Source organism: Colobus angolensis, unplaced genomic scaffold (assembly GCF_000951035.1).
Source record: "Colobus angolensis palliatus isolate OR3802 unplaced genomic scaffold, Cang.pa_1.0 Scaffold225, whole genome shotgun sequence".
Lineage (NCBI taxonomy): Eukaryota > Metazoa > Chordata > Mammalia > Primates > Cercopithecidae > Colobus > Colobus angolensis.
Genome location: NW_012115433.1, coordinates 94,377 through 112,592, shown reverse-complemented (window position 1 = coordinate 112,592; position 18,216 = coordinate 94,377). Strand labels below are relative to the sequence as shown.

Below are 18,216 nucleotides of genomic sequence, written 5' to 3'. Positions count from 1 at the left end.
CGTTAAAAACAGCCTTGGGCTGGGCCTGGTGGCTCATGCTTGTAATCCCAGCACTTTGGGAGGCCAAGGCAGGTGGATCACGTGGTCGGAGATCAAGACCAGCCTGGCTAACACAGTGAAACCCTGTCTCTACTAAAAATACAAACAATTAGCCAGGCGTGGTGGCGGGCGCCTGTAGTCCCAGCTACTCGGGAGGCTGAGGCAGGAGAATGGTTTGAACCCAGGAGGCAGAGTTTGCAGTAAGCCGAGATTGGGCCACTGTACTCCAGTCTGGGTAACAGAGCAAGACTCCATCTCAAAAAACAAAACAAAAAAAACCAGCCTCCCTGGTCTTCCTCCCTCATATGATACACCAGCTCCTCTTTGAATTCCACCACGAATGGAAAACAGAAGCTTCCTGAGCCCTTCACCAGAGCAGATGCTGAAACCATACTTCTTGTACAGCCTGCAGACGCAAGGCCAATAAACCTCTTTTCCTTGTAAATTACCCAGCCTCAGGTATTCCTTTATAGCAACAGATAACAGACAGTAGTTATGCATGGTGGTTTGTTCTTTTTGTCAATCTCATCATGACCCCTGTGATCACATTCTTGGTTGACTTTTCCTGAGTGCAAATTTGCTTCGGCAATGACTCAAGGTCATGGTGGCTGCGCCTCAACCGGTTCTTCTCCTTCTCAGTTCCCCTTGAAACTGCAATGACCTGTGGTTTCTCTGACTAGAATTTCCATTCAGTGTCTAAATCTTTGCTCCTAACACTATAAAAGTATGTTCTACTAGCGTTTCATGGGTTAGTATTATAATAATTTACAATTTTGCCCTGCTTTCAAATGATGTATGGAGGATTTCCTGAATGAACGGTGACTGTAATTGCTGAGGATATTGAGCTTTATCAGCCAATTACTAAGCACAGATGATTGCTTTCAAGTATTCCTCACAGCATACTTGAAATAAAAAGCAACTGGCCCAGTTATGTCAGTGAATTTCACTGCTTCCACCCATGGGCTTGAGGGGGAGAGGCGGCAAAAAGCCTTTGCACTGGAGAAGATAAATTCAGCACGAACAGCCTCTGCTTTCCAATTCCTATTCCCTATGACCAGCATTTTCACAGAACCTCCAGGGCTGGTGCTTTCTGCTCTGTTATAATCCATTTCTTTAATGGCAATGTCAGGCAAAGGTCTTAGTAAGGAAGCCTTTAGCTTGAGCGCTTTAAAAAGGCAAAAACAGCAAAACAGTTTTCAGAAAAAGAAGAAAATAATCTCATTTTCATTCTTTTTTGTTGTTCTCAGTTTTATTTCCTTCTCTTTATTCCTATAGTAAGAATAATTTGAAGGTGATTTTTCCCCCTTTAATACTAGGTGTCTTGACAGTTGAATAATTCCTCATGTTTGCTGTAGAGCTTTCTCTTGTGCTGTTGATGTAGTTAATCATTCATCTATAGTCTGGTTGTAACTTCTATAAACATAGCAACTGAAATCAGTAGATCTTGTATTTTATTACTGTCTAGACATGTATCATGCTCACTCAGCTTATCCTTTGATCTTAGAACATCCTGGAAAATATGAAACTAGAGGAGGCAATAGGAGAGATGAATGAGGAAATATGTGCTTAAAAAGGAGTTCATTAATCAAAATCCAATCATCTAAAGGCTGGATATTATAAGCAAAACCTCATTTTTGGGGAGGAAACAGCAGATATCAATCCAAATTAGATGCTCAGATGTCTAGAAGGCCTGTCTAGAAGGGGGGGCTAAAATTCACAGTAAGTGTAATTAGATGAGAATAATATATTTACCAGGGACTCTCAAGAAGATGACTCTGGGTTGTTGGAAAGAATGTTCTAGAGGCACTTGAGATGGAGGTTAAGATCCTCAAGATATTTTCAAAATCTCAATTACTTTTGCACCAATCTAATATAACAATTGAGGTTTAGCAAACTGTTTTGAAGAGAGTATGATCAGAAATTTCTGCCCTCCAAGTGAGCATACAAAATTTGGGGCCAGAGACAAACTGCTGATAAAGTAGAAGAAAGCACTGTCACCAGAAGACTTCCTTTTCTCTAGCTTCTCCTCAACTCTGTTAGAGATCTTCATAAAACATATGTTGAAAAATACAGAAAGATGGTACCTGTTTGGAAGGTGGAGGCTTCGAAGAGAGGATCAAGAAAAATAACTAATGGGTACTGGGCTTAATACCTGGGTGACAAGGTAATCTGTACAGCAAACCCCCATGACACAAGTTTATCTATGTAACAAACCTGCACATGTACCCCTGAACTTCAAAGTTTAAACAAACTAAAAAATAAAAATATAGAAAAATACACAAAGAATATAAACTTGAAGAGAACCAAACTGCAGGCCTACCAGTAGCTCTGCTGGTTTAGCCTTCAATCATTTTCATTGATTGAAGGAAAATTTACATTTCAACACAGGGCCAATAAGAACGGTTCCAGTTTAAAAGAATAGTTTAAGGAAAATAAGTCTATTTCTGATGTGTAAACCTTTTGATTATGTGTGTTGACATCATCACAGCCTTGCATGTTCCATTAATGCACAGATCTCCCATTTTCCCTTTGAAGTCAGGCTTTTTTAAAGAGCTGTGTCCAGTAGCTGTTCCTGCATCCTCTCCTCCTACTTACTCCTCAGTTAACCCAGGTAAGAGGCTTTCATCCCATGAATCTTTTGAAACTCTCTGGAAAGAGTGATCAGTCATCTTGAAATTGCCAAATGCAAAGGATATTTTCCTAATCACGTGCAACCCCCGCAGCAGTAGCTTAATGTCTATCAGATTATTAAAGAATACATAGAAGATCACAAACTCCAGCAATGTAAGTTTATTCAAGAATCCACTATTGCCAATAAAATGAACTTGGTCCTAAATTGGACAGTTGGGTTCATCTTTTCATCAAGACATGGTCTTTACTCAACTTCAGGCTGTCAACAAGTACATAGCACCTCACCTTGAATATGACAGGGAGAGTCATTTCTCCTGCCAACAAGAAAAGAATCAATTTCAAATCTGGCATTAGAAATTCAAATAATATTTACATCTCCCTCTGCATATGCAAATATCACAATCCTAAGACCAATTCACTTTCCACACTGCTTACATAGGTTTGTTCTTAAATATATAGTGCTTTACAGGATAGCACATCTCTTTTAAGGCCAGCAATATGCATATCTATTTGCTCCTTAGCAATACTGAGATCATATCAATTCCTGGCTTTCTGCACAGTGTAGATTAACAGCTCAGCACGTTTGATCTTCTATGAAGTATTTTCTGCCCATCTCTGCAACCCCATTTTTGTAACCTCTGTTTTCTATTTCTGCTTCTTCACTTTAGTGAACAATTTATTTGCATTTGTCATGATACACCTTCCCCAGGAGGCAAGCCACACCCGGCAGAGGCCCCCAAATCTCTCTCTGAAGTTGGTTTTATTCCTTCCCCCACCCTCCCTTATAGAGCTAGGGATTCTTCTGAAAATTAGTTTATTTTCCCTGATTTTTTTTTTTTTTTTTTTTTTTTTTTTTACCAATGGCTTTCACATTTCCCTCTCCAGTAAATCTTCTCCATCTTCTTTGTCCATTCTATTTAAATTCCCTCCATGCCTCTCTCTTCCTCATCCCTTTCCTTAAGTCCTAACTTACACAGAAGACTGCCACACTCAGACCCGAATAACATTTGTTTTCAGTTATAGAATCAAAACTTAACATTTTTCCTATTGCAAAAATAGTATAAGTTCATTATAACAAATAGAAAATATAGAAAAACACAAAGCATAAATTCAAACACTTTTCTATTGTCTAAGGGTGATGCCCATAAATATAGAACCACACACCATCTTTCATATAAATACAGCATCACCTATACTCTGATATAGCAGTATATCATGTGCTCACTGAATATCCATAATCCTACATTTTTCAACCTCCTTGCCAATATGTGAGACCATATGATTATTCATATGATGTATGTCACCTCTAGGCTGAAGCATAAGATGCAGGTCATGACTCTCCAGTTTTTGTATTCATTTGCAGATGGTGCAGCTTCCATCAGCCTGGGTTTCTGAGTAACTATGTGAAGCAAAGGTGCTCCACTCCATCCCTTCCACCACTCACCTACATTGCATAGATGAGACTGGAGTTCAGTAAAATGTTTTGTTGGGGCATAAACTTTGGAGACTTGTCAGAATAGAGATGTTGCCTTGGATGAAATTAGGGATAGTAAGTATAAAGAGTGAAAAGAAGAGGACCAAGGACCCTGGGGGATATAAACATTAGAAGTCAGCAAAAGGCTACAGGAACCAGAAGAGACAAATTAGACACAGTGATGGTGGAGTAGGAAGAAAATCAAGAAAGCACAGTATCCTGAAATCCAAATGAGGAACATGTATCAGGAAAGAAGGAATGAACACTGGTGTGAAATGTGGTTGATACATCAGGAAAGATGAAAGACAAGAAGAGTCCATTAGAGTCAGCAATGTGGAAGTCATTCATTCCCTTGTCAAGAGCAGTTTCTTGGGGTTGGTGGTTCAAAACCAGACTGGAGAGCAGTCAAAAGAGAAAAAGTGGCAAGGCTTTAAGAGAAAAAAAAATACAAAATGGGTTCTTTTTGTTAAGTTTTACTGCAAAGAGAAGAAATAACGTTTTTCTTTCAAGATGGAAGAAACAGTAACATGATTTCATGCTGGTATGAATCACCCATTAAAGAGTAAAAAATAGGTGATAGAGAAAGAGAGAAGAAAATTGTGAGAATGACATCTGTGAGTGGGCAAGAGAAGATGGGGACTACTGATAAGCAAGGAATTCACTGTAGATATGACTAGATTGGGAATCTGGAGTAATTGGCAGTAAGACAGTGGATATGAGAACCCGTAGGAGCTTATGGGTTCAACAAGTTAGAGGAAAGAAGGAACATGTAAAATAGTGACATGGATAATACTAAAATAATCTAAATCAAACTTCTAGAGATGAAAACCATAATGTCTGTGATGAAAAATACACTGGGATTAAAGGCAGAAGAGACTGCAGAAAAAAAAAAAAAGATTAACGAATTTGAAGGCATAGCAATGGAAATGGTCTAAGATAAAACACAGAGAAAACTAACTGGGAAAAAAAAAAGAACCACATGAGTAAGCTGTGGCACAACTTTAAAAGGCTTAATAAAAATGTATTTGAAATCCTTAAACAGGATGGAGGGAGGGATGGGAGAAAAATACTCTTTGAAAATGTAATTGCTAAAATATTTCCAAATTTGCTGAAAACTATAAATTCACATATCTTTGAAGGTCAAGAAACTCCAAGCACAAAAACATGAAGCAACGTGCACCAAGGCACAGTGTAATCAAAATACTGAAACAAGCCAGGTCCGGGCCAACACCTCTAATCCCAGCACTTTGGGAGGCCGAGACTTGGAGGACTGTTTGAGTCCAAGAGTTCCAGACCAGCCTAGGCAACCTGGTGAAATCCCATCTCTAAAGTAAAATAAAATAAAGTTGAAACATAAGGATAAAATCTTATAAGCAACCATTTATAAAAACAAGTCTTTGGTACAGAAGAACTGATACAAGAATGAGAGCAATTTTATCATAAACAATGTAAATCCAGTAAAAACATCTCTCAAAAATAAAGGCAAATTAAACTTTTAAAAAAATTTTCAGAAGCTGAAAGAATTCATCACTACCTTACATGCATTCTAAGAAAAGTTAAGAGGTCATTTCAAAGGGAAATGAAACTCAATGGAATCTGGATCTACACAAAGAAATGAGGAACATTGACTACAAGAGCAGATAAAGATTTCCTTTAAAAGATAATTGATTACTAAAGGCATAAATAATAATGTATGTTTTATAATATCGTTTATAATTTGTAGAAATAAAACATATGGCACCAATAACATGACATCCATGAGCGAAGAGATGAACATACACTGCTGGAAGGGTCTTTTACTATACCTTATGTGGTACAATATCTCTCGAAGGCATGTTTTGTAAATACAAGATGCATACCATAAACTTTCTTTTAAACTCTAAAAAATGCAACAAAAATATGATTATTAAGCCAATAAAGAAGATAACTTGGAATTATGTTATATATTGAAATCATTCAAAAGAAAGCCAAAAAAAGAGAAAAAATAAAAATGGGTGAAAAAGTAGCAAATAAAAAGATTGTAGACTTACAACCATATAAAAATCATATTAAATGTTAATGATTTATAAACCTCAATCAAAAGCAGAGATTGTCAGATTAGATAAATAAGCAAGACCCACTTACATAATGCCTAAAAACTCAATTTAAATATAAAGGCCCAAAATGGTCTTTACATGCATACAGGTATTTATGTTTATATAGGTACTTAACACATTTTTCCTCTAAGTACTCCTTTAGACTTCTTCACACATTTTGATATGTTTCATTTTAAGTTTAAAATACTTTCTAATTTCCCTTTGGATTTCCTCTTCTAGTCCAAAAAGTTTACAAGTCAAACAACAGATATATATATATATGAAGCTATCATTAATCAAAAATGGCTACAATACATTTATTAAGATCATAAAAGTCAATTGCATAGCAAAAGTTCATACCAGAGCTAAAGCTGGTCTTTTCAAATGGATAAAGGAGTCAAATCATCAAGAACATGTAAAAGTCATTAACTTTATATACCTAATAACAGAGCTTCAAAATACATGAAGCAAAAAACTGATAGAACTGCAAGAATGAATAGAAAAATCAACAATTATAATCAAAGATTTCAGCACCTCTCTTTCAAACATTACTAGAACAAGTGAATAGACAATCAGTAAGAATATGGAAAACTTAACACCACGACCTAATTGACACTAACAGACCATTCCACTAAGCAACAATAGAATATGCATTCTTTTAAATAGCTTAAAGAATATTTACCAAGATAAACCATATTCTGGGCCATAAAATAACTTTATTTTTTTGAGACAGAGTCTCACTCTTGTTGCTCAGGCTGGAGTGCAATGGTATGATCTCAGCTCACCACAACTTCCAGCTCCCTGGTTAAAGCAATTCTCCTGCCTCAGCCTCCTGAGTAGCTGGGATTTCAAGCATGCACCACCATACCTGGCTAATTTTGTATTTTTAGTAGAGATGGGGTTTCTCCATGTTGGTCAGGCTGGTCTCGAACTCCCGACCTCAGGTGATCCGGCCACCTCAGTCTCCCAAAGTGCTGAAATTACAGGCATGGGCCACCATGCCCAGCCCATAAAATAACTTCTAATAAATTTAGAAGGATTCAACTCATACAAAGTATGTTCTTTGACACTAATGGAATTAAATTAGAAATGTAATTGGATATGCATAATATAAAAATATCTGGTAAATTCCCAGATATTTTGAAACAAAATAACACACAAAATAACCTGTGGGTCAAAGAGAAAAGCTGAAAAGAAACTAGAAAGTGCTTTGAGCCTAATAAAAATGAAAACATAGCTTATCAAAATGTGTAGAATAACACTAAAGCAGGACTTAGAGGGAAATTCATTAGGTTCTTATATTAGAAGAAAAGAAAAGATCTCAAATCCAAGACCACCTTGAGAAACCAGAATAAGAAGAATAAATAAAACCCAAAGCATACAACTGGATTTAGCCCAGGAATGCAATGCTGATTTAACATCCCAAAATCAATCAACGTAACTCATATTTAACAAAACTAAAAAAGAAAATCTCATGGTCATCTGTATAGATGCAGAAAAGAATTTAACAGAAATCCAACATCTGTTCTTTACAAAACTCTCAGTAAACTAGGAATAGAAGGGAACTTTCTCAACTTGATAAAGAACATTTACAAAAGTTTGTCAGCTAACATAACACTTAATGGCAGAAGACTGAATGTTTTCCTCCTAGGATCAGTAACAAGGCAAGGATGCCCAGGTGGCCCTTCCATCCAACATTTTACAGAGCTAGGGAGAGATGCTGAGGATTAAGTAAAGCACCTCTGTCTCATTTCAGAGCACTGTCTTTCCCACAAAGCAAAAGCAGAGCGTGTGGTTTGACGTAAAAAGTAGACATTCTTTTTTCAACCCAGTTCCTTATAAGAACAGAAAATTCCTTTCAGAATTTAGCACTTGGTTTGTATCCATCTTAGCTTTAGGTTGAGTTTTGCATCCTTTTCTGTGTCCTCGCAGACCTTTTACTGAAAAGCTGGGGTTGTCTGCCTCTGGGGCAGCTGAACAGACATTTTGACTCACAGTTCACTCATCACTAATTCTAAATCATTTGTTCAAATTTGTTTCATCCCAAAAAGATTGTAACGATGTCAAGACAGGAACTATGTGTTATTTGTCTATTGGTGTCATTAGCACCCAGCACACTGCCTGGCACATAGTAGGTACTTACGTTTTTGTTGGATTTTTCATGTGTTTTTGTTTTGTTTTGTTTTGTGAGACACAGTCTCGTTCTGCCGCCCAGGCTGGAGTGCAGTGGCGTGATCTCAGCTCACTGCAAGCTCCGCCTCCCGGGTTCACGCCCTTCTCCTGCCTCAGCCTCCCGACACCACGCCCGGCGAATTTTTTGTATTTTCAGTAGAGATGGGTTTTTGCCGTGTTAGCCAGGATGTCTCGATCTCCTGACCTCATGATCCGCCCGCCTCGGCCTCCCAAAGTGCTGGGATTACAGGTGTGAGCCACCGCGCCTGGCCTGTGTGTGTGTGTGTGTGTGTGTGTGTGTGTGTGTGCTTTCAAAGGAAGTAGATTACTTTTGTCCATGTCAGGCAACAGTATAGTAAGGGATATACACGAGTTGAAACACTAGAGCCAACTGAAGCTAAAAAGTCCAACCAGAAAACAAAATTAAAAGCATGACTTCTGTAAAGTTTGACAGAAAGCACAAAACTTATCGACTTCTCATGGCTTGAAATAAAACCAAGAGCCTGCTTGTGATATTTGACCAGTACCAAATGTGACCCTTTGGTAGGAGAAAACTAAGCGCCCCCAAGAGCCATTTTGAACATATTTCTGTGGCCTTACTAGATTGGTGACAGACTGACCACACAGCTCAGTAACTCGGCCACGGATTGGCCATTTGAGTGATGGTTTAGCCAATAATCAAAATGCATGGGGGAAGGATCCCCATGACATTCTCTGTTGCAATGAGAAGTGAGGCTACAGCTAATTAGAAGAGACAATACCCAGGCTGCCTGACTCTGAGTACTAGCCTGGGGCAGACAAGAGAAAAATCAGTTTATTCCTTAATGCAGCTAAGTCTTACCTTTACGGGCATAAACCAAAGAGGAATAGAAAATAAATAGCACATAATTTTGCATTTTTATAATAAGTTTGAAACTAAACACTAGGAAACCTTGTCAGCCCCTGCTAAGCTGATTCCAATTAAGGCTTCTGGCAGTGTTCCATCTGTTTTACTCCTCAAATAGCACAGAGCATAACAAGGTTTATGAAGCATTCAAAAGTCAAATACCCTATTAACATAAACATGTAGCGAAATCAACTCTCCTACCAATTTTAAGCTTGCTTTCTTTCATTTAGGGTGGGCTGACAGAAGATGATATCTATTTCCTTGGTGAAGGCTTGCGTATGTTTGCTATGATGCAAAGAAGCTTTCCCTTTTGAACAGTAACTCGACGCACCTACTCACAGAGAGCTTTTATTATAAAAAATTCCTTCCAATACTAATTTCGATACCAAGGGCTTAGGTTTTTATTTTCTGTGACAGTGTTGAAGGTAAAAAACAAGAAAAATAAAAGTCAGTGGTTCAGCCTCACACGTTTATTGTTTTGATTCATGTCCCCCTCCTGATCTGCTTGGAAATGGTTTTGTTAACTTTGGATTGCCATGGCCAAGATTTAATGTAAGAAAGGGTCATTTCCTTGGCCGTGGAAGTCAAATAAACCCCAAATTGAAGGATATAAGCAGGTAAAATGTTTAATGTGGGAAAAAAAAAAAAACAAGCAAAATATTGAAGCAGTAAATTGTTATAGAGGTTGAATTTAAGAAATAAGGAAGAAGGTTATTTTGTCAAAAGCCAGCACCCTCTTTGGCAACCCCCTTAAAACATGGTAAGTTAAAAGGAACTAGGTGTCCCTTGGACAGCATACCAGATATACCTTCCTCTTACCGTCAATACAATTCAATAATTTAGAAGAGGAACTAACTGGGTAAAGTGTTTTTGGGTTTTTTGTTTTGTTTTTTACAGTGATCTATAGGGTAATTCTTTCCTATAGAATGTGAAAATGGCTTTGCTAATGAAAATGAAAGATACAGGTATGTCTTTATAAAATGAACGGAAATGAATACATGTATGTGAGTGTGTAATATGTATTATGATTATAAACATCAAATTATGATTAAATATTAATCCCTTTAAGAAAAATAAAATGAAAGCACAATTCTAGATTTTTAATTCACTGCTGTAACATCTACAGTGACATATATTTCCCCAAAAAATAAACAAATAAATACATAGGAGTAGCTTCTATACTTTTACTTTATCATTTGTCATTCTTATTGAAATATAAATAAAACAAAGGAATTTAAAGGTCTTTTTTCTCCTCCCAGTGTTTCCATACTGAAATTTCCTATACATTAGTTTTTTAGACCTAAGTATATACATCCTAATAAATTCTACATTCTATAGTCTCATGAGTAATTTAAGTGTTTTTAACTCCTATTCTATACTGGGTCTTTGCTAAGAAACATGGATTCTATAGGACCTCAAAAACATTGGGGAAGGAGACATCCACCAATCCACAAATGCAACAGTGAAGTTACATACAAGGCACAGTAAAAGCACAAGCAATCCTAGAGGAGAGGGAGTGCCATGAAGCACGGAGCAGCAGAGCTTCCTGTTAGACACACAGACTGGGTTCTACAGCTAGGTCCAATCCTCCATTCTTTATTTACTAATTGTGTGGCCCTGGCTAAATGTCTTTACTCCTAGGTACCTGAGTTCCCTCATTGATAAGACGAGAATCATTCATACATCATTGGGTATCATGAGAGTTCAAATAGCGCTTGTGAAACCCTTAGCATGCTCTCTGGCACTCGGTAAACACTAGTGGCTGTTACTGCGCTAGTGGTAGTGGAACACTTCACAGAGATGGTTGTGTTTATGAGTCTTAAAGTAGCAGCAGGAGGCCACTGTGTCAACAAAAGGAGTATCATGGAATGAAAACAAAAAGCAATACTCACCCAAAGGGCAAAAGAGAGTAAGACATATTTGCAAAATGTAGAATCATCTGGATTTGTGTAACGCTGTGGGAAATTGCTAAGCCTCGATTACCACCCAGATAAGGAAACAATGTCCAGATTGATCCCCATCTCTAAAAACAAAATGTCATGAGAAAAGCTCTGGCATTGTTTTAATAAAATTTAGTCTCTGATAGGGTGGACTATTTCCAGGCCAAAGCCATATGCATTTTGTAGCTTTTTTTTTAATCATTTGTAAAAATTCCATTATCTATCTTAACTGTTTACAGGAATCTGTATAAAGTGATACTCCCCTAGTACAATGACTTTTTATATTTTTATGCAATTAGGATAAAAGTGTCCAAAGAATGATATAATGGACACTCATTTACCCACCTCCCCATATGAGAAATAAATTGCATTCTACATTGAAGTCCTCTGTTCTTTCAGCCTCCTTCTAGCCTCTTCAGCTTACGCAGGAAAAGATTAACTCGACAGACCTGAATTCAAACCCAGCACACTCTCAATAAAGACTTGTCTTCAGGTCTGGCCCTTAGTAAGCTCCTTGGAAGGTGAGGTCTGAGCCCTTGGCACATTCTTCCTCGTAAGGGTGTTTTTTTTTATTCCTGAGGCCTTGAGCCAGGTGTGCCAGTAAGATCAGATAGTTTATGCTAACAATATGACTTATAGTAAGAACTTTTCACCTGGAGAGCTGGAATCTGAGTAGCTGAGGTCATTAATGCAGGAGCTCATGCACTTACTAAGGCTTAAGTGAACTTCCTGGTTAACAGCACTTCACATGTGTTGTCATACATTACAGATGGGAAAATTAAGCACATCTACGTGACTCCACTGGGAGAGGATGCCTGGGAGCTTATGCCTGGTTTCCCCTGGACATCTCCTCATAGGCCTTTTCTCTTTGCTCATTTTTATCTGTGTCCTTTGTGTGTAATAAACCATAAGTATAAAAACCGAGTTCTGATTTCTAGCAAATCGTCAAGTTTGAGGATGGTCTCAGGGTCCTCTCACATAAGCAGTAACCAATCTCCTGATTTGAAGTTTGTCACGCATTTGTAATAAATATATTGGTGTTCATATAAAATATAGTACAATAGGCATATTTTAAATATGCATGTAAATGTTTTTCTTTACATATTCTTGATTTGCTTTTATCACTTGGAGTTATTCTGTGGGATTTGCCTTCAATAATGCATATACATCCAGTTCATTCATTTGAACTTCCGCATAGTATTCCTAGGCTTGATGTTCCATTATTTAATTATTCATTCTCCTATCGATAGGCATTTAGGTTGTTTCCCACATTTTGCTTTTATGATGAAATAAAAATGTATAGGTCTACATACAGATGTAAGCAAGAGTATCTCTAGCATTACATTTGGCCAGATTTCTTCCTAAATGGGCTGTTTGTATGATTTATCTTTATACCAGCAATGTATGAAAGTTCACATCCACCATATTTTAAGCAATATCTCTATGGTCAACTGGCTTTACCAAACTAATAGTTATGAAATGCCATCTCACTGTAGTTTTAATTTTCGTTTGCCCAATAATGAGTGAAGTTGAGCATGTTTTACGTATTTTTTGGCATTTTTGTGAGTTTACTTCCTGTAAATCACCTGTTCATATTTTTTCTCCTTTTATATATAAAGGTTTTTGTTATTGTTGCTGCTTTTGTAAGTTGAAGAAATCTTCATATATTCTGCATTTTAATGCTAGCTGGTTATAAGCAATATGTATTAGTCAACTCAGGTTGCTATAACAAAATATCATAGATTGTAGGCCTTAAAAAACAGGCATTTATTTCTCACAGTTCTGAAGTCTAAAACCAAGGTACTAGCAGATTTGGTTCTTGGTGAGGACCCACTTCCTGACTTGCAAAGGACCACCTTTTCCCTGTATCCTCACATGGCAGAGAGGAAAAGTTCTGGAGCCTCCTTTTCTTATAAAGGCACTAATCCTATCATGGGGCCCCAAACCTCATCAAAACCATTAACTCCTCAAAGACCCCACCACCAAATACCATTATATTTGGAGTTAGGGCTTCCACATAAGAATTTTGTAGAAGGGGACAAAGCTATTTAGTCCATAATACGGTGGACATGTTTGTCCTTTCTTTTTGCATTTTATCAGTTGATATACACAAGTTTGTTTATGTATGTGTTTTAATTTGAAGGCTGCTCATTTTTTTTAGTCGTCCAGTTTAGGATGTGTCTTTTTATGTGTTGTTTAAGAAATCTTCCGCAACTCAGAGTTAGTTCACTCGTATACTTTTCTTTATTCCCTCTAATTTAGAATGCTGATTTTTTTCATTTTGCAAGTTCTATATTATGAGAGTTACTTTTTTTGTGTGGGGTAAAGTAAGGACAAATTTTTTTTTCTATATGCATAACAGGATGTCCCAATACAGTTTATTAAAGAGTCCATCTTTTCCCACACTTTATAATTTCACTTTTTTTTATAGTAGTTTCATCTTATTTGTGTGTGTGTCCATTTGTGTGTGGGAAGTGGGTGTGCTGAGACCTGATATAAAATATATTTCTTACTGTGGGCCTGTGGGGCCTATTAAAAAAATAATTGAGAGCCATCACACTACATTATATGGCTAAAACATAGACTTGCGAAAAATATGTAGTCACATTTATTATTTCTCTAATGGACTCATTTGAAAGACATTACCATATAAAATACATTTTTATTAATTTTTATTTTAGTGAAACTGTTCTAAGAATAAACTGCATTTTATATGTATGCAGTGAAAGATGAATGCAGTCATAAAAAACTTTATCAGAATCTTATTCTTAATAGTTTTACAGGAGTAAAGAACTATCTCCTGTTTACCATTGCAGTGTCAGTGCAGAGCACAATTCCTGGGGCATGTCGGGCATTCAGTAATATGTTTACTGAATGAATAAAACATAATAGAGTACATAATTCATCTTAAAGTCAACTATTTACATTACTTTTTACCCCTGAATACACTTTCTCTACCTTTCAGTTCACCAGTCCAAGAGAAAAACCAGCCTGGTCAACATTAAATTTGGAGCTCCCACATCATACATTCTCGCAGAACTAAACTAAGACATAAAGAGAAACTGTTTCACTCCTCACGTGACCATGTTCTCTATTTGGACTGGCTTTTCCCCTTCCATTCCATATCTCTAAGTCCAGTTTATCCTTTGAGTCATGACTCACTCAAGCTTCTTCTCCCCACATCCTTCTTTGACCACTTGTTAAATGTTTGTACCAGTGGTCTAGAAGTATAAAAGCATACACCTCATTATCACTACATACTGTTTCACAGATAAGTCTTACTTTCAAATCAGTTCCTAACTCCTTGTTAACAATGACTATGACCAAGACTTTAATCCTCCTAAAGAATCTAAAGGGTCTAAAACAATACTATGCATGCCAGAGGCACTCATTACATGCCTGTGAATTGAACACAATAAGTGATCGAATTGAAGTCTGATTTTGGTCAACTCACCAGACAAAGGGCCACAGAGGCAGAGGCATTGCATCCTTTCAAGACAGAATTAGGGCATGATTCCATTTCTATATGAAATATTAGCTGTGTGTTATTAAAATTATTTTCTGGCCCCACTGAGAGTTGGAAGAAAAGTTGAAATTTAAAGGATTCCTTCTATTCATCTAAGAAATTTCATTTTTAGTTATGAGGCAGTGTAAGGCATATTACCATTTTATTTGAACACTTATTTAGACCAGATTGCAAATTTTCTGTTAATTGAGTGTTGAATTGGCCAATACGCCATTATAGATGCGCTCCACAGCTTCTGCACATGGAATTTATTACAGACTTTTCATCCACATCTGCTCCTTTACTTTGCTTAAGATACTATAGTATTTCCCTTAGATAAAGGGGAAGAAAAAGAGTATCAAGTGACAAGTGAAGAAAAATTAACTTAAAAATATTCACAGTTAAATTGTATCTATACTCAGGTTATCTAATAAAATATTAAATAAACTACATTTATCTTTTTTGTTGTCCTGTTATATACTTTCCATGTTTCTCATTACACAAATACACATTTAGAAAGCTGAAAATATACAGATAAGCAGTACAAAGTTACCTAAAATCCTATCATCCAGAGATAACAACTATTGACATTCTGCTATACACACTCCTAAACATTTTCCTGTAAAACATTAACATAATTTTTAAACAGATTATATTCATATTTGAGGACAATATTTTTCAGTTAACAATTTACTATTTCAAAATTAACATTGTAAATTCCTTTCTATGACAGTAAATACACATGTATATTTCATGTGAAATAGTTGCAGCATCTTTTACTGTATAAACCCATGTAACATATTTAGCAAATCATATTGTAGGAAACTTAGTTCCCAATTTTCAATATGTAAAGATTTTGACAATGAATATTTTTGTACAAACATTTTTATAAGTATATAATGCTTCCTGATGATAAATTCTAAAAAGAGATCTTACTAAGCCAATAATATATATTTTTTCCTATAATTTGGACATAATTTGCCAATTTGTCCTTCAAAAAACTTACACCCATTTATACTGTTTCACTCTTCCTAAAAAGTACTAGTTATCATCCTTCACTTTTCATGTTTAGTATCCGTTAGATGAAAAATAGCATTTCCGTTTACTGTTTTTTATTATTTTCAACTACTGTTGAGGTTAAATATCTTTTTTATGTGGTTTTGGGCCAATTTTATTCTTCTACTAGAATGATAATCTTTTATTGGTTTTTCAGACTATTACCTTTGTTCCTGAGACTGGCATATCAATTGAAGTTTTTAATCCAATAAATAAAATATCATTTTAACAGTTATTTATTTCTTGAGTTTAGCACCACCCCAAAAAATGTTTGCCGAAAGATTCCAATTAGACACTCTTGACTGAATTCCCTTCTTTCCTCACCTCACTTTCTGTTGTATTCTTTAAGGGCACATAATGAGAATCATGTAACTCGTGTTATTCTCAAGATTAACAGACTCAAGGTGCAAGAGATGCAACATTCCGAGCATGAAGAATTATTAACTAGCAACAACGTTTTGAGAAATGTTCTTGCATTTCGAATGCTTCATTGCTTCAACGAATAGTGAACACAGGAAGTCACTTGGAGACAGATGTTGTGCTTGCACATATTACAAATGCAAACAGCCCAAAGTGAACAGGGAAGAATAAAAAGAAAGCCATAAAATTCTCTGATGAAGAGAAAAAAAATTATTGCCCTGAATTTGAAAAATAATCTGACTAAAAGGTGTCCTCTCACTCTAAGGCTGTCGTGCAGTAAACGTGTCTTACATGATGAAATGAGGACTTAAAAAAGCAAAATAATTGTGTCCATTTCCAATGGCAGTCAGTACTAGAGTCTGACTACTATTAGAAGACTAATTTAATACACACTATGTTGTTCCAACAGAACCGGTAAATCTCACTTAATACTATAATGCCCATTAAATTATATATTAAATATCGATTCAGAAGTAGATATGTGCGTTTTTCTGGGTAGGGGTCTCTGTTTTTAATTCCATTCTTAAGATGGACAATGAACTCCCAAAATGGGACATAACCCAAACATGCTATTTCCTGCCATCCTCCTAATATTTGCAAAGACTCCACTTTCTCTCTGGAATGACCTTTCTTTTCTTTCTTCCTATTACAAAATAATATTCTTCCTCAAATTTCAAGTCAAGGATTACCTTGTTAATAAATCATTTTTAACTCAACAATCAGAGCTGGCCCTTTTCTGGATATAAACACTGTTTCCGCTTCTGTTAAAAGAGCAATAAAGTTACAGTATAGCTGATCATTTTGCTTGTTGAACTTACTGCCAAAGTGAGGTCAAAGCCATATTTTATTCTTCACTGTCTCTTCCATACCCCCATAACTTACTGTTTTGGGCCAAAGTGCTGGTACTGAGAGTAAATACTATCTTTATGCACAGATGACTAAAAGATCAAATAGGTGATTTTGCATATGACTGAAGCTTCACTTCACAGTGCCTTTTACTTTTTGAGAATCCACACCCTCACTCAAAATGCATTGCCTGAGGCTGCACTCTGGGTTTTAAGTTTGCTAGCATATTTTCTACCCAGACTCCATGTTGTCTCAGTGCTGGGACCTCTGTGACATTTCAAAGTAAGGTTCTTTACATTTTCCTTTATCATTGTCTTATGCCTCCTTGGGCTGATTGTGTGACCAGTTGAGTCTACACTAGTGCACACCAGTGACCCTAAGTTGCTATGAGAGAAGACCTCGCATTTGAGGTACAAGCATTGTCTCATTTGAAAATATATATTCTGATTTTTTCCCCTCAAACTGTCATTTATCCCAAGTTGGCCTTTCCCTGGAAAATTGAATGTTGCCTTTCAAGAATGTATAGATCAAATGAATTATTGTACAATTATTGTACAAGCATTGTCTCATTTGAAAATATATATTCTGATTTTTTCCCCTCAAACTGTCATTTATCCCAAGTTGGCCTTTCCCTGGAAAATTGAATGTTGCCTTTCAAGAATGTATAGATCAAATGAATTATTGTCACGCCTATGATAAGAAGCTGCGGGTGTTCTATCGGCTTATTATTAAATTGGGAATACAGTGTAAACAAGGCAAAGTCCCCACTTCAGGGATTTAAATTTAAATCTTGTAAATTATCTCAAATATCTATTTTTTAAAATCCTGTGTCAGTGGCTGCATGATACTGTTGTGCCTCATCTATTTTTTAGTTTCACCTGTGATGTGTAAGGAAAATGCATGAGTAAAGGATAAACTTGACATTTCATTGTATTATTCTTTATAGTAGAGAAATATTTCAGGGCACCTTTTATTTTCAGTGTTTAATGATGAGATTATTTGGTAGCAAGCAGGGTAAAAGAGTCAGGGCTAAACGTGTTATAAGCCTTTTCCACTTATCATCTTAATGATCTCAGGAAAGTTCTCCAAAGTTTCTAATTCTCAGTTTCCTTGTCTGTACAACAGGGTTATTCCATCACCTCAAGGTATTTTTTATGAGGATAAAATGTGAA

General features: G+C 36.3%; 1 long non-coding RNA gene across 1 annotated transcript in view; it reads left to right on the top strand.

The window, feature by feature from the left end:
- Positions 1 to 16,007, top strand: part of LOC105513223 — a 41,278-nt gene extending 25,271 nt beyond the window's left edge. Inside the window, exon 3 of the long non-coding RNA XR_001001966.1 lies at positions 14,034 to 16,007. This is a non-coding gene — a long non-coding RNA (uncharacterized LOC105513223). The remainder of the gene's footprint in view (positions 1 to 14,033) is intronic.
- The last annotated feature ends 2,209 nt before the right edge of the window (positions 16,008 to 18,216 follow it).